General features: G+C 39.9%; 1 protein-coding gene and 1 long non-coding RNA gene across 2 annotated transcripts in view; one reads left to right on the top strand and one right to left on the bottom strand.

Annotated features, from left to right (window-relative positions):
- SPON1 (spondin 1) overlaps positions 1 to 16,378 on the top strand; it is a 204,618-nt gene that overhangs the window by 139,548 nt on the left and 48,692 nt on the right. The window lies entirely within an intron of this gene.
- The window catches only part of LOC104147431 (uncharacterized), a 170,494-nt gene continuing 160,675 nt past the window's right edge, over positions 6,560 to 16,378 (bottom strand). Inside the window, exon 6 of the long non-coding RNA XR_011141396.1 lies at positions 6,560 to 7,355. This is a non-coding gene — a long non-coding RNA (uncharacterized lncRNA). The remainder of the gene's footprint in view (positions 7,356 to 16,378) is intronic.

Here is a 16,378-nt window from a genome sequence, read left to right as displayed (position 1 = left end):
TTTCATCCAGTTGTTATATCTGGGCAGCCTGAAGAGGTAGGAGGCCAAAATTCATTCACAAAACTTAAGTGTATGGAAAACATCCTCAGCTTTAATACAGGGCTAGATTGATTATTGCGTGCACGTTCCTCAGTGCATCGTTAATGAGACCAAATCAAGGCCTCTTTGTAGTGTCACAGAAGTATAAAGATGCCTTACTGTAAATAATTATAATAATCAGGCTACTTATGTTTTGTGTTCATTCTACATATCCATATTGTGGCATGGGAAGAAAAAATTCAGAACCATCAGAGTTAAAAATTGCCAGGAAAAATTTTCTCAACCATACATGAGGCAAAGCAGAATCCTGTAGAAGAGCAAAAACCTGACAGAAACAGATTCTAGTTAAGATTTGATAATAAGTGTATATGAATTATTTAATTATGAAGATAACTCTGTCTGTATCCTCTTTTCAGCTAGGTTGATACCACTTTTTCCGTCTTTGACAATAAACTTAATTGTGTTGCTTAAAGTGTGAATTTAAAGCCTTTGAGTATCCTCTGGTTTTCATCAGCACATGTCTACTGACATGTATAAAGTCAGCTATTCACCTCTGCCATTGCTGGCTCATGGTCACCCTGTCCACCAGGACCCCCAGGTCCTTCTCTGCAGAGCTGCTTTCCAGCTGGTCGGCCCCCAGCCTGTACTGGTGCCTGCAGGGGGTTATTCCTGCCCAGGGGCAGGACCCTGCACTTCCCTTTCCTGAACTCCATGAAGTTCCTCTCTGCCCATCTCTCCAGCCTGGTGAGATCTCTCTGAATGGCAGCACAGCCCTCTGGGGTATCAGCTGCTCCTCCAAATTGTGTGAGAGCAGGAATGTAGCGTGTACTTATATGCCTCTCAGGATTATATTTTGCAAGCATATAATTTCCTTCGAGTACTTGTATGCGAAAGAATTCTGCAGGGTAGGACAGGATTATGCTTACTTTATGGAAACTCGTTGCAACGGGAGTAAAGCATCTATGTCACTTTAAAAATACTGCTATAGTTTGAGCAAGGTAATGTCACAGCACAGAACTGAAATCTGTGTCTCAGTTTCAGAGTTAGTTCTCAACTACATCTTCCTTCACTAAGTTGTCGTACTTTTGGGCTTGATTATCCTCCTTTTCATAACATCTCAGGTTACTAGTACCTCAGAACTCACAAGGTATGCAAGATAAAAAAGTATTTACGTGCATGAAAGCAGTTATTAGACTAAAAGCATATTGGGTAAGGGACTTTGATTTCCTCTTATAAAACTTTTGGAGGATTTTTTGGTTTGCTTGTTTTTCTTCCACTTTAATCTCACGCTCTCCAGAGTATCAAAAAGAGAGTGCTCTGTTTTATAGTTCAGCCATATAAAAGAGACATTTAACACAAACCTTGTTACAATTTATGAAGGAAATACTTAGTTCCCAGAGAGGGTGGCCATGAGTGCACATGAGTGCACATACATTGTACGCCAAGAAGGGAGCCATTTCCAGCTGACTCCTGGCCTACTCTGGCTTAGGGAAACAAGGAGAGCACTTGCAAAGATACGGTGCAGAGAAGACAGGTTATTTTTCTTTGAATTTACATTATAGATATATTCAGTAGCTGATTTTGGCAAGAGCGAATGAGGTCCTCCACCTGCAAGTAGCTGTGCTTCATACAAGAGCAAATTGAAGCTGTGTGCTCTAGTCATAGGCCTTCATGTGAGATAAAAATGAGCTTTGGCCCATCTGCTCCTTGAAAATATTGTGCTGTCTTGTGGTAGCTAGAATATGCTCTGTATGTCAGTACAGTCAAAACAAAACCAAACGATACCATCTATTCAGTGTTTCTGAGATGAATTAACGGGAATGTTCTGTTATTGACAGAAACTTGAGATAAGGAATAACTTTGGGCAAAAATTGCCAACACTGTTCAGCTTCTTGAAGCTACTTGAAGAGCCCTGGCATCATTAGAATGAAAACACCAGTGTGTGGGTTTATAGGAACAGAGCAATTGCTAGATTTTCCCAAATGACGTGGTGCCACCTGCGAAACAACAAATTAAAATTCTCCCACATCAGTCAGATTTTCTGCAAAGACTACCTACATTTTTGCCGTCACTTAATTTATACTTTTTCATAAAATATTGTCTTTAAGTGATACGTGTCATCCTAGTGTAGCTGCATATTAATGCACAACCTCTTCCTTCAGTGCTTTTGTTTTTGGAAAAAGAAACTAAATTTCATCATGATGTTTGTTGAATGTTGTAACAATCACTATGAATGCTATAATATAGCAGTGTGATATAACAATGTAACAAACGCGATAACAAACATTATGTGTAAGTAGCTAATCTATTGAAGCCTAGCAGACCAGTAACTGAATTTTGGGGATGCCAGCAGTTCTGAAGAGAAATAATCCAGAGATGAAAAAATTACTAAAAGAATTAAAAAAGAATAGGTTGAATAAAACTTTAATCAACATGAAGACCTTTCTACTTTGCCAATGGTTTGTTTTAGAGCTTTTTCTGAACGTGCAGCCAAAGCTGATAAAACATAAGAGTGAGAGGAACTGGGGGCAAAGGGGACTTTAAGGGATATTTGCACTGCTGCCAGGGATAAGGCTGGTGGCCTAAATGACCCACCACTGAGTTACGGTCAGATGGCTTGTGCAAAGTCACAGTAGCTGCCCATGAATCTGATAGATCCTAAGTCAGCATATAGCTGATGATTTATTTTTTTCCATGCCATTGTTTTCTGTTGTGTTTACTTTTCTTTGTTTGTGGGTTTTATTTTGTTATATGTAGGGGTCATCACTGATGGATTTTAATGTTTACTCTGTCATCTGGGGGAAAAAACAGAATATTAAAGGCAATGTAAACCTTTTTATAAATATGTTACTAAGTACAGCCCTTTGCCAAGGGAAGAGCGTCCAAGATGTTTTAATTGACAGTTTGGTTCAAGTGCCTGCATCTCATTTGGTGATATCTCCACATATGAGCAGCATGCACATCTACCCATTTGCATTCACATCTTCGCTGAATACATTTGCAACATTATATATTAGTATACACACAGTAAGCTTAACATTGAGAGTATATTCACAAGCCAAGGGCACAGCAGTTGTCACTATTCGTTTTGCTGAGCGGCGTGCAGCCTAGAGAGTCACTGCGCGGAACAGAGCTGAGGCACAGGCGAGTTGTGGTGGGCTCGCAGCACAGGGAAGAGGTACTCCTTTCTCCAGGTTTCTGTAGAAGGGTCTTTTTCTGCCCATTGGAAGGTGTGAGAAATGGGATTTAAAATCACTAGTGGATTCACAACAAGTCAAAGTAAGGGAGTATCGAGCTGGAGAGTTTAATTTTTTGCTCGGACTGATGGAGATGTAAGCTAAGATTTTTGTCTGTCTTCAGAGAGTAAAATGATATTGGGTCAGATGAGGGAATTAAATATTTTAAGACTGTCGGTGTAACACACCTGTAAGCGTGCTCACATGCGTTAGAAGTTGTGAACGTGGCTCAGTGTTTGTTCAGCGCTCGGCTCCTCTTTGGGCCTTCCGGCTGCTTCACACCCAGCTCTGGCACACTGTGCCCTTCGGGCCTGCAGTGCAGGGATGCCTCGTTCTTCTGTGGCACAGTTCAGCATTACAATCCTTTCCAGATGAAAATGATGAAATACTCTCTTTTCAGTAACGCTTACTCATAGGAAATCGCAGTGTCCCAAGTGAAATGCTGGAAGACCAGACTATATTTTCACAGACCTCTGTGTGGCACACACATCATCTTCGTATTTATCTGGCACCTATTCTGTGGGTCACATTTTCAGATAGACTTCCATATGCCTATGCACAAACTGAGCACACGAATTGTATAATTTAGATGTATATAAAACCCTCATTACTGCAAACTTATGTTAAGAAAATGAAGTGTGTGTTTTTTCAGCAAGTACCAAAACTGTGATTTTACCTCAGCAAAAGGAGAACGATTGAACTCCCTTTGAAAAGAAGTAGGGGAGCAGTCACAAACTTGAGTCAGAAGTTTGGTTGGCTCAGCGAAGTTGGTATCGCTCAGAGACACACGTGCAGTTTTGCTGGGATTTTTGTTGGCAGGATGCACGTTCTTCTTCCAAGATATAGATCCATGTGAAAGCACACGGGGGATCCAAAGCAAGGCTGCTCTCTGCTGTTCTTCCTGCCCCTCTTTCTACCAGTGGAGGGTTTTAGATGCCCAAGGAGACAGAACTGGTCCTTGGAGCTTACTCTGCCGTCGTGTAGAGAATAACCCTGCCTCCCTTCCGCATCTCCTTTGCTTCCTCTTTAAAGGAGACAATTGCCTATGCTTTTTGTCCCTTTTTAGCCAAAATATCTACTGCTTAATAACTGTTGCTGTTCTTTAAAAAGTACTTAGAAATCCAATTTATGATGCTCATTTGGTTAAGGAAGGAACAGAACTGCCTTGTCTTCCTGCTAAAAGCTCTTTCTGCGTTTTAATCTTCTAATCAACAGTAATAGTCTTGTGGAAATGTAGATACATGGTAGTATTTTCAAGAGGGACGTTCCTAAGTATTTATATGTAATTTTTCAAAAAAACAACAACAACAAAACAATTTAAGGTGCTTTTCCAGCACCTGAACTATTTCAGTTGATCCAATCAAGCAAGTTGTACACATCCTGACCCCTGGGCGGCTGGAATAGTGGGTGACTGGAAGAGTGACCAAACTCAGTGTGGCCGAAAATAAGCATAAGACTGCTGCATTAGCTGTTCATAGCTGTTCAGTAGCACAATATTTGATTTTTTTTTTGAATATTTTCCTTGTGTTGTTTTGTTTTGTTGTTTTGCGTTGAGGTTGGTTGGTTTGTTTGCTTTCCATAACTGAGACAGAACTGGCTGGCTTCAGCTCTCAGGAAGTTGACCAGGGTAATGGCAGAGAGCCGTAGATTCAGGCAAGGCTCCTAGAGTTGCGGGGAGCCCGGAGATCCCTTTCCTGGTAGTCTGGAGCGCTGCTGTGGCTTACAGGCAGGCGTGCACCCGCAGGGAGCTCGCAAACCCGGAGAGCCCTCCATTCTCCCCGTCTGTGGCAGGGGGAAGCAGCCTAATTTCAACTCCATGGTAGGGAGCCAGAAAAAAATAAAAGTCACAGCTTGAGTAAAAGACTGAGTCCCATTTAGAAACATACTCAATTTGCTCCTGGATTTGTGGGACCTTTAAGTAGCTAGTCAGGAGGGAACTCAATGGGTTTCCTGGCTCCTGAGCAGCTTGCGAGGTAGGAGACCAAGCATATTACCAGCAGAAACCTGCCCAAACTTTGAAGGTAAACAAATTTGTATTTCTACAATCTCCTTCTACTTCAGCAAATTTTTATTTTGTGACAATTTTATCAGTGAAGCATTGTAATCCAGCTGTAATGATGTTAGCCCTTGATTTACATAGTGTCGTGCTCATTTCAGAACAGGCTTCTTGTTCTGAAATGAACGCTCATAGGATGATGTAATACGTTGCCTTAACATACTGTTTTAATATGTTGGCTTAATAAAAATAAACATTTCTTCTTCTCCCTGCCTCTCGCTTTCTCCTCCCTTCCCTCTCAGTGTCTGTCTTTCCAGGATAGGAACGTGTTACTTGCTGGCAATAGCATGCAGCTGTGGCTTTAGCTGAGATGGCAGAATCTTGTGTTTCTTGTGCAAAGATTGATCCTTCCTGCCAGTCGTAGTTTCTGGTATTTAAGAACATGGTAGCTTCTCTGATGGGTTAGGCTGAAAGTCCTTCTGCCCACATATCATACTGCTGACCAGAAATGCCTAGGGGTGAGTCTGGGAATAAGAACTAGAGAGATGCTTCCTCGGAAAGCAGAAGCCCCTGGCTTTGGGCAGACTGTGGTTGTTGCACAGTGATCTGAGGTGAGCCCAAAAGAAAGAGTGGAAGGAGGCTGAGCAGCAAGAGGGGCAGTAAGAAATAGCGAGGGATGAGTTCTGCCAAGTGATATTTACTTGTGTGTGTCTACCCCACAGTTACCCAGACTAGCTTTAAACAAGCCTAGCTATGGCAACAAAGAGATCTGCACAAGCTGATTTCTCCTACAGAGGAAAAACATCACCTGTCCCTCCGTGTAAATCCTTTTTGGCAGTCAAGAATGACAAAGAAAGGAAATTGTGAAGGAGCTCTGATCTGTGCTGCTGTATTAGGAGCCGCTAATTCCTAAGTGGATTCAGTTATAATAACCTTCATTCACTTCTGCATTGATTTTCTGTGTTGCAGCAGTGCCATAAAGACCTGATCAGTGTCTCTAGGCGTATATGTGTTATGTTTTTATAGGCATGTAAGACAGAGATAATCCATGCCCTAGGCAGCTGCTATTGAGTTGAAAGACAACAGGATATTAAAAATATATGGGGAGAAAACGGGAGAGGATAGTTAAAATTACATGTGAGCCAGTGGAGAAGAAAAAATAATACTGAAACTGGAAGGTGAGCTTGCACTACTGTCTCTCCCGTGACCAAGGCCGTTTATGTGAAAATTAATATTAGTCACTGCAGCATTATAGGATGAAGCGATGCTTTTAGTGGTTATGATGGGAACGTGTTAACAAAAGATTTGCTTGTTCTTGCAACAAGGGTACAGGAGGTCCCTGTAGACCCACCAAAGACCATCTTGTTAGTGAATCAGCGGTGGCACAACTGGTGTGCTTTCATCGTGTTTTGTGTTTTGTTAATTAGCTGAGACAAGGTAGCAGACATAGTGGTTTTTAATGCTGTTGGAAGTATCTAAAATAGCAAGAAGTCACATTTTATTCTGCATCACAGCAAATATTCAAAGCTGAACAGACACTGGCTGCTTGAAATGATCAAAGTACTGTAATTTAGCAGGGTGAATTTCAGCTAAAAATGGTCCACTATAGGTTTCTGGCTTATACAGGCCTCCCAGGTCAAATGCAGTTGTGCTGGAATTCAGCGTTTCAGTTGTCTTTGATCAGCAATAGACAGAAATCTGCACCGGTAAACTGCTGTTCTTACTGTGCCTTAGAGCACTAGGGTATTGCTTTTAATCTGTGCTTCTCGATTATTGGATGAGTGTAATTCAGTAGGAGCGTTTCCCCTTTGTCTTCCTTTTTCTCTTTCTTGCAATGTTCTGGCAGCTCCCTGAGAAGATACCTGAGCTGGTGCGTCATGACAGGGCAGCCAGAGGTGGGGCTCAGTGAACTCGGCGCGGTGAATCCCTGGGGCGCACTCCCACCGAAGCTGGCATTCTCCGTTTCGCGGTCTTAGGCCTCCATCTCTTGCTATCAAGATAAGACTCTTATTTTTGGGCATCATTTATCAGTCCTGTGCCCACTTTGAATATATCTTGGTGCTTCTATTTCATGCCCAGATTATCTGTGGATTTAGGATGTGTTAGAAACTAGATTAGGCTTTGCAGATTTTACATGTACGCACATCAGAGTCCATCTTCAAAGTTCATAGTAGCAAATCACAACAATGTTCACTGAATTAAAATTTTCATACCATTTTAAATTTTTATTTAAAATTTTCAGAAAAAAGGGATGATTTAATTTTTTTCTTCTAAGGAGCTGGTTGGCAGTTTTATTTAAGAAGGGCCACTTATGATAAGGTTAAAATAAAAAGAAAGATGGTAATCTCTTTTAAATTTCCTAGTAATAAGCATTATTAAATGGGATTTCTGGATAGTATGCACTCTAATACGCTCTGATAAACACTGGAATGTTTTGGAAATGTAATTGCCCAAGATATTGAAAACATATTTCCTGTGAAATAGTTGAAGGAAAACTATGAATTCATTTTCAGCATAAGAGTAAGTATTTTTATCGCTTACAGACCACATGTCCTTTGGAGCCTGATAGAAAGTTAATGCTCGAATTAGACATTTAACATTAAAACCTCTTTTCTGTATTAATGGTAATTACTTTAATGGAATAAAGGCTACATAATGGTCATTTGCTTAGATTTCACTTCTGTTAAGACATTCTTTTTTGTGTTGCTTGCCGTCTGAGATTTTGAAGATGCTGTTAATGTGCATGGACTAGAGTAATTTACATAGTTTATATATATACGTTTAAAAAGAGGCAGCGCTCTGCGAAACCGCGAGGAGGAGGTGCTCAGGGGACAGCGTTGTCCAGCCTCCTGCGCTGTGCGGTAGCAGAGCCTTTCCTGCAGCTCTGTCCTGCTCGGCGCTGCACCCCAAGGCTGCATTCGTGCAGGTGCTGATTATCCTTAGAAGAAGCGGCTGGCTCTTACGTTACTCCCCAAACAGTCGTGACTGTGCAGGAAGCCTGCAATCCAGCCTCCTGGTTGGCAGGACCTGACTGACAGCCTGTCCTGTGGCTCCCTGGCATTTTCCTTTTTATTACAACTCAACGTGCTGGTGCGCGCGCAGCTGAAAGCAGCATGCCTTGCTGTGGTACGCACTGGCAGAGGATGGCAGTGGGCAATGGGCAACGCAGAGCGGTCATCTGGGACAGACCTCTGCCAAACACAGCCGCAAGGCAGGCTCTTACATAAACTGCAACAGCTGTGTAGCATTTAGAGAATTGCTCTTTTTACCATTTTCCCCACTGTATCTTCTCATTAGAAAGCACAGATACATATGCTATGCCTGTGCTACAGAAAGTGTTGATTTAAAAAATACTAAACATGAACCTATCCTAATTTTCTTATTAATCAAAGAACGAATCCACAGCAACTTCCCAGAGCATCCACAGTGTCCCCAGCCTGGAGGAGACAGCACTGCCTGGAGAATTTGGGTGATGGATGTTAAGTCATTCATCAAAGTAAACATATCAACTATGCAATTAGGTATATATCCTATCAAATCAGGTATAACCTTTACTGAAGCACTCATATATGCAATAAATACTAATTAAGATGCGCTTAAAAAAAAAATCATTGTCCTCCCTGTTTAAGAGTGGCTGATGATGGAACGTGCAGAATGAGAACTGGAGACCGTCCAGAATTTTAGAATAACTTCATTATAAAGACCTGTGCTATGGAAAAACTGGTGCAAAGTCTCCAACATTTCACTTGTCTAGGGAAAGCATACATGACAACCAGGAATACCACAGCATATTTTCTGGGTGATTATTTTGATTATGAAGCATCCTACAGGCACTTAACCGTAGTATTCTCGAAAAGTACCGGCTGACAAGTTTAGAGAATGAATGAAGCCTTTCATTTTTTTCCAAGTGCAGCTCCAGAAGACAAATACATGTTTATGTACGTTGCTCTGTCCAGGTGACTCAAGCTTGGACTGAAGAGTGCATCCGTAGAGGTGAGGGTTTAACAGTTCCTCAGTCTTTTTTTGAAGACAAATATCTAGTTTTGGTAGGATATGCTTATAAATAATACACATCCATTTTGCTGCTCTTTATCTCCTTGAAATCTGCCAGTGACCAAGTGCGGGTCAGTTTCTGACATTTCTAGGAGGGTGAGCTTTACTGTCAGTTATAACAGGGAGACTGGGAAGCTGCTCTTCAAGGGGAAGCAATCAGAAACCGGCAAGCAATTCCGAAGGAAAAAAGATCACCAGTGAATGTAAATAAGCATGTGATCCTATCAGGCCTATAACCTAGGCCTGTCTTTTTTGCATCTCTCTGCTAGGAGACATCTCCTCCTATACAGACCATAAACCTGTATACTGGCAATTCCTACACCTGTTCTTAGTAGGAATACAGAAATTCTGCAATGGCGACACGCTGCTTGCTCCAAAGTATCCATCTCAGAAGAGAAGCGGTTTCTTTCAGAGATGAAATTGTCAGTAGCATCTTTATAAAAACTGCAGACGTGTAAGGACGTAGTCACCTCCGCCTGCTGCCTCATACCTATCTTTCATTGACTGTGTGCTCCTGTTTTCACAAACGCCGTATCCAAATCTTTGTTTTCCGTGTTCCGATGGCAAAAGGAGCTATTGCTTATTAATGTTTGTTTGAAAACAAACCCCCAAAACTTACTACATTAAATAAGGATGGCAAATACTTGAATGAAGTCATTTACACTATACTTGTGTGAAATACAGTAAGAAGAGGCCATTAATTTTCCCTTCATTATTGTTTAAAATGGCACCATTTATTTGCAGTCAAAGGGCTTTAGACTCCTTATACAAACAAAACAAGAAAAGCACTGACATGCTGTAACTGCTATGCTGTGATTTTATGTATTTAAGCTATATAGCAAATTGGTTAAATGCATATTAGAAATTGCATTATTTTAACTGCAAGTTGAAGTATTATATTGAGAAGCAGCCTTTATGTTTTATATAAAATAGCATAGTTATAATAGCAATATTAACTTTTAAATACTGCTAATGGCTAGCACTATCTTATTTCAATAAACAGAGGGCTGGTTCTTGTAAATTAATTGGTCAAGCTATTGATCTGATTACTTTCTCTGTAAGGCAATGTATTAGAAGTACTACACTTTACATTAGTCTGCACAAGATTAGCTGTAATTCAAGTTCTCCGTTCATCAGATAATAAGAACTTTATGACAAGAACTTGGCCTACAGTTTGCACAATGAATAAATGAATAATTCTTACCAGTTAACAGCAATATATTCCTTATTGTGCTGGAACCCTCACTTATAAAACAGCCTAGAAACATCAAACATTTTGATATACAAGCTCTTCATGAATTTTATTTCTTTCAAATCCTACGTACATTGATGAGACTAAGTCCTTTACTGCAATAAGATATGTTATAGATCACCAATCAGGCAGATGTTAAAGAAGAAATGCATGGATAAGAAGATAAGATTGGAAAAAGTGTCAAATAGTTTGTGTTAACTGATCAGTTGACAGCGTTGAGAAGAGATTGTTCTGTAGCGACCCAGCCATTTCAGCTGCATACGGATATAAATGGAAATCACTATAATGAACATGGTAGGGGAATTATTTCAGGGATTTTGTTTAACAATAAGCCCTTAAGTTATTATGTATTCCAAAATAAATTGTGTTTCAAAGATGAATATGCAATTGATTATTTTCGCTTAAGTTATTTTAGCAAAAATTATTTCCTGCTCCTGAAGTGGAAAATCCCATCTTCCAGCATTGCAAGCTGAAAACACTCTTGGAATTTCTTCAGTCACACCTTAATAATAACAGTAAGCTGTGGTAATTTAAGGACCAGATTTTGCAAGGCCAATTTCCTCTTTCACAGCCTAGAACAAAAGTCCAATTCTTTTTGGAAAAACACACTTGCTAAATGCCAGGGGTTCGAAAAGCAAGGTAGGTGCCTTGTTTCTCCAGAGAGTGCAGTTTCAGCCAATGGACCTTTGCTAAAATCCAAACAAGAATAAACTTCTAAATTTAACACTCCATTCCAGGCTTCCTTTTAAGATAAATGGATTCACAGTTTCCCTCCTCTAAGAAAATTCTGATGCAGGTGTAATCAGTAATCTTAATACTTCTTGTGAATATTTTTTCCTTTTTCTTCTCTTTCTCTCTCCAAATGAATCAAGGTTAAGTAGTTTCAGAAGCTATTCAGAATATCTAGAAAGACCTGTAGCATAGTAAAGGGAGAAGAGGGTAGGATCTTCCAAAATCTGTAATAGTTCTTTTAATCCTCATAATTGCAAATGTGGCTACATTTCATGCATCTAGCCAGGTGGTTCTTTGCTCGTGGAATATGTGCATGACCATCACAGAGCACCTGCACATTCTGACCATCCAAAGAGCTGGAAGCCACTAACATACCCATGCGTCTCAACTTGAGTGGCTGAACACTTTGTTCTTATTTATCAGACTTAGAGCCCAAAATACCCAGGCACTTTCCGAACATAGAGACAGATCCTATCTTAGGCTTTGGGTTGCAGTAACATCAAATACATGACATTTTGTTGGGGAGTTCATCTTCACATTACCAGGTACTGATGGTGCTCAGCAGAGCTTCATGGGACTGGATTTCCATCCTCACTGAGACAAAGCTCTTTTTTTTTACCTTAAATGTTTGTTATTGCATAAAAATGTTTCACTTGGACGTGAAAACTTGCTGACTGTTCTTTTTTTTCAGAATGTTAATGAAGTGCAATGTGAAATTGTGATGTTTACATTTTTTCTTAATGATTATGCTTCAGTTCGTGCATTCATAAGTCATTTCTAGGCCCTAGAGGCTTCTGTGACGCATCAGAGCTAATGCCGTAGTAAAGATAATGGAATAAAGTGGTAAATAGAGGGTATAGATTCTGAAATGTTAGTACGGTGCATGAGGCCTTCTGTGCGCTGCAAAACGATGGAGCTTCTAAATATATCTTCCTTTCTTGGCCTAGGTAAGCATACAGATGAAAAGACTATGTAGTGCTAAATACGCAGAGCTAATGAGCACTGTAAGAGCTCCCTGCTCTAATATCAGCAAGAGATCACAATAGGAACAAATGCTGGACCTCGTTTTTGATGACAAAATTGAATTTTATCTTCAGAATTGCTTTTACGGCTTTCAGTTTCAGCAGACAAATACTTATATCGAAAGGGAAGAGTTTAGATCCCAAACTGAATTGAGTACATGTATGGTATTTGTCTGAAGCCAGTGGAAATGTTTATCGTTCATAGTCATAATGCTTCAGTGTAATGGTAATGCAAAAAGTATGTGATATTTTCACATAAATATTTTTAATATCTGATGCTTCATACATGACCTGATGTGTCAGAGCAACAATAGACAGTGCGTTCCCAGGACATTTTAGCAGGAAGTATTGGGTAAGATCAGGTCAGCAAAATATGGATAGATGTGTCGTACATTGCAGGTTCACAGATGTTTTCTTGCTTAACGTTTCCATTGCAGAGAGAACATTTCTGCAATGGATTATGATGCTTTGTATTTACTGAATAATACTGACCAGCGTACCTATATGCTCAGTTTTGCCCCAGATACAGCATACATTTGCTTCTGCAGACAAGAGAAATTATGTACACATATCAGAGGACAGAAATGGGCCTTCTAACATCAAATCCCTAGTCTTTAATTTTGGTGAGCACTGGATTCAGAGCTTGTCTTTGCAGCAGAAATAGAAAACTCGTAAAACAGTTTCTCAGGCTTTTTGAAGAGAGACCAAAATAATCTTATCTTTTGTACTGCCCTTGCTGGTCTTTTCAGCAGGAATCTCTCAAGAACGCTCAGGTGGAACATACTTCAAGAAAATGCCAGCCTTAATCATCATGCTAAAATGTAAAGGATTTGGAAAACGTGGTGAGATTTTTGTGAAGAATATTATTGTAGGAGATTCTTTTGTTAAGAAATTGTGAATTAACTTGTTTTGTACGCTGAGATTTCATTTGAGTGTTGCCTTTAAAGTGGCCGTTAAGAACACAATAGGACTGCTCCTCTAAAATAAAATAATTAAAAAGTAAATCACTGCTGACACCCAAGTATACTTAAAAGCAGCTGCAGTCAATAAGATAGTTGGATTTTAGCTCACATAAATGAAAGGCATGCAGCCACATGAGACCAATGATGCTGGATGATTTACTGCAGAAGAAATGTGCAGAACAAATCAGTAGAAACACGGACCTGAAAGTAGGAGCAAAAGAAACTGTACGTGTTTAAGGCTTTTTGAAAGTTCTTGCTGAGCCATAGGAAGTAGTGATTAAGAGAACAGGCTTTGAGAAATGCTAATACCAGCAAGACTGTATTCCTGATCAGGAAGGGACAGGTATTTAGAGCAGTTTAGAAATCTGTTTCCAGGAAAGGTGCAAAGAACTATATGTGAAACGAGATGAAAGAAAAAAAATCCTAATTACTTCAGTAGTCTGGCCACATCTTAAGAAGCATTAAAATCAGATTCACGTAACCTTTACTTACTGTTTTCCTTCAAAAACAGTCATAATTTTTATATAATAATTGTTCGAGGATGAAAATACTTTTAATTGTGAATAATGAGATCTGCATTTGCAGCATTGATGCATTTGCATCTGTTCTTGCCTGTTGTGCAGAGGAGTTCTGACTCAGAAAATGAAAAATTGGTAAGGTAGAAGCCCACGAGCACTGGGATGTGTTCAGAATTTTGGACCAGCCTGTGTGTGAGAGAGGTTTGTTTTCCTCCCTGAAACGAGCAGATTGATTTGGAGAAAGTGAGGCGGGGTGGCTACGTGCATTTAACCTGGGGTCAGTGGTTCTGGGTTTCGTTCCCAGAGTTGTCACAAACGTTTGCCTGACAGGAAGACAGTTTGTAGGAAGCGATGATGCTCCGGACGTGAGGTGTAACCCTCAGAGAGCAACAGGGACCCTCTGTGCTGGAGGAGCTGGGTTGGGAGGGCTGGGGAAGGAGCTATCCTGCAGGAGACGGGAGGAGCTGTTCAGAAGCAGAGGCAGAAAGGACTTTTCGCTCATGAACAACAGGAATTAAAAGGAAGAGGGATTTAGGGACGATTATGATGCATTATATAACCCTTCTTTCTGTTGAGGTCGTGTCTTCTAAATTAAAGTCATGAATTTTAGTTCTGAGGCTTTCAAAATACCCTGTAGATTTTCCTGACTATCAGAATGTATCCTACTGGAGATTGGACTTACCCTTTCTTACTGACTGTGTGATCTCTTCCTTTCCAGCGTGTGTGTGTATATATATATATATATATATATATATATATATATTTAATTTCATCCACATAGTTCCTGTGAAATATTACAATTTGTATTTGCTTTTTGGCATAAGAAGTAGTTCTATGATGTTTGTTGGTGCATGGGAAGCTGAATTCTGACGTTACAGTTGTTGAGATTGGATGGAGTGGCAAAAGGTCGTTGCTTTAAGATGGGGGGAGAGAAGGGTAAAGCAGAACTAGTAGGCTGAGAGAATTTCTTTTGAGTTGTGATTTTTCTTTTCCAAGTATAGATTATAATGTAATGATTCCAATATAGGACCAACTATAACAATCTTGATTTGCACATGTTATTGGGGGAAATCAATTATTCAGAATCCTTATCTACCTTCCTTAGGAAAATGTCCTGATTTTGAAAACTCTTTATAGTTAGGTACGTATTGAAGAGACACATATTTGTTCTTCAAGGCAAACGGAGTGCCAGCTTATTATAAGGGTCTGTTTTATAACATGTCTTTTAAGTATGGCTTTCGGTTTTGTGAAGGAGGTGTTTTGAGCTGTACATTATGTGGTAGCTTGTGTTGGTTAATAAAAGGTTAATGTATTTCACAGACAGCTTGGTCATGCTTATTGGATTAATTAATCTGTTTTGACCACAAATTCAAATTGACAATGGAGACTGTAGATGGTGCCATATACATATGTATTTATTCAGATTTTCTAAAAGGGGATCTTGAAGTGACTCTGCACTGCAGAGGAAACTTGGTATCCCTACCTGTACTTGTAGACTAGCAGAAGTGTCACTCTTGACACTTGTAGATGAGACTGGTGGGGGCTATGATTGTTGGTCTTATTCTTACAAGGTATGTTGTCATGACCTCACAGTGCTGGAAGGTAGTGAATATGCTTGGAAGAAAACCTTCTGAGCTATAGGTGGGTTTTGGTGTGCTAACTTGGCCTTAGTGTCGTTGTCTATAAGATGGTGCAAAGGATTTACAGGAGAGCTCTAGAACTGAATTACTGTTTAAAAGCTTTTTAAAATTCCTTGAGGCAAGGTGCTGTGAAAATATAAAGAACTATTAATTGGCTCATCAAACTTTAGAGAATGTCGCATTAATTGCATATTTAATAGTCTTTTAGTAGTTAATGTGGTGCAACAACTCAGCATTTCTGTTGTATGCGAACGTTGCCAGCACTTTCATTCAGTGAGCAATTGCAGTGTCAGGAGAAAATAGGATGGAAACCGCCCTGCGTGTTTCACGTGCTTTTATATCAGAAACGTGAATTTTTAAAGTCATGCATCCCAATCAGCCAGAGCATGATGCGCCTCCAAACTTACTCCAGTGACTAGAGTCCAAGTACTGGCTTCATAATGAGACATGGCATTAGACACGCTTTGCTGCTCTGATTATGAACCACTTTGGAAGTTTGCCCTGCAATAATGAAGCAGTTCTAATCTCTTTGCATAGTAAAAAGAAAACAACCTAGTTTTATTTTAAGGGACAGGAGATAGTTTTAATAAAGTGGCTTAACACATGGAATGAGGACTTTAGAGGGGACCGGTCCAGCCTTCTACTTTTGTACAAGTGGAAAAAGGGATGATGTTTATGTTCAGTGTCCTGGTGTAAATCCCCACAGCCTAAGTCTGGGAGGAGAGAGGATTCGAAGGAGAGGAAAGAAAGGAAAAAATAAATATTGTGTGTACAGAGTCTCTGGTTTTGAAAAACTGATTACAATTCTAATACTGTAAAATTCTGGTGATTACAGAGGATCTAGAAAAGAAAGAGTTTATTAGAAACATAAAGGAATGCAAATGAGACAATCAAAACAGTAATATCTGTTTTACTTCTGGAATTTGAT

The sequence above is a fragment of the Struthio camelus genome, chromosome 5, assembly GCF_040807025.1.
Source record: "Struthio camelus isolate bStrCam1 chromosome 5, bStrCam1.hap1, whole genome shotgun sequence".
In the NCBI taxonomy this organism is placed as follows: Eukaryota; Metazoa; Chordata; class Aves; order Struthioniformes; family Struthionidae; genus Struthio; species Struthio camelus.
Note: the sequence above shows the minus strand (reverse complement) of the source record. Positions and strands in the feature narration are given on the sequence as shown.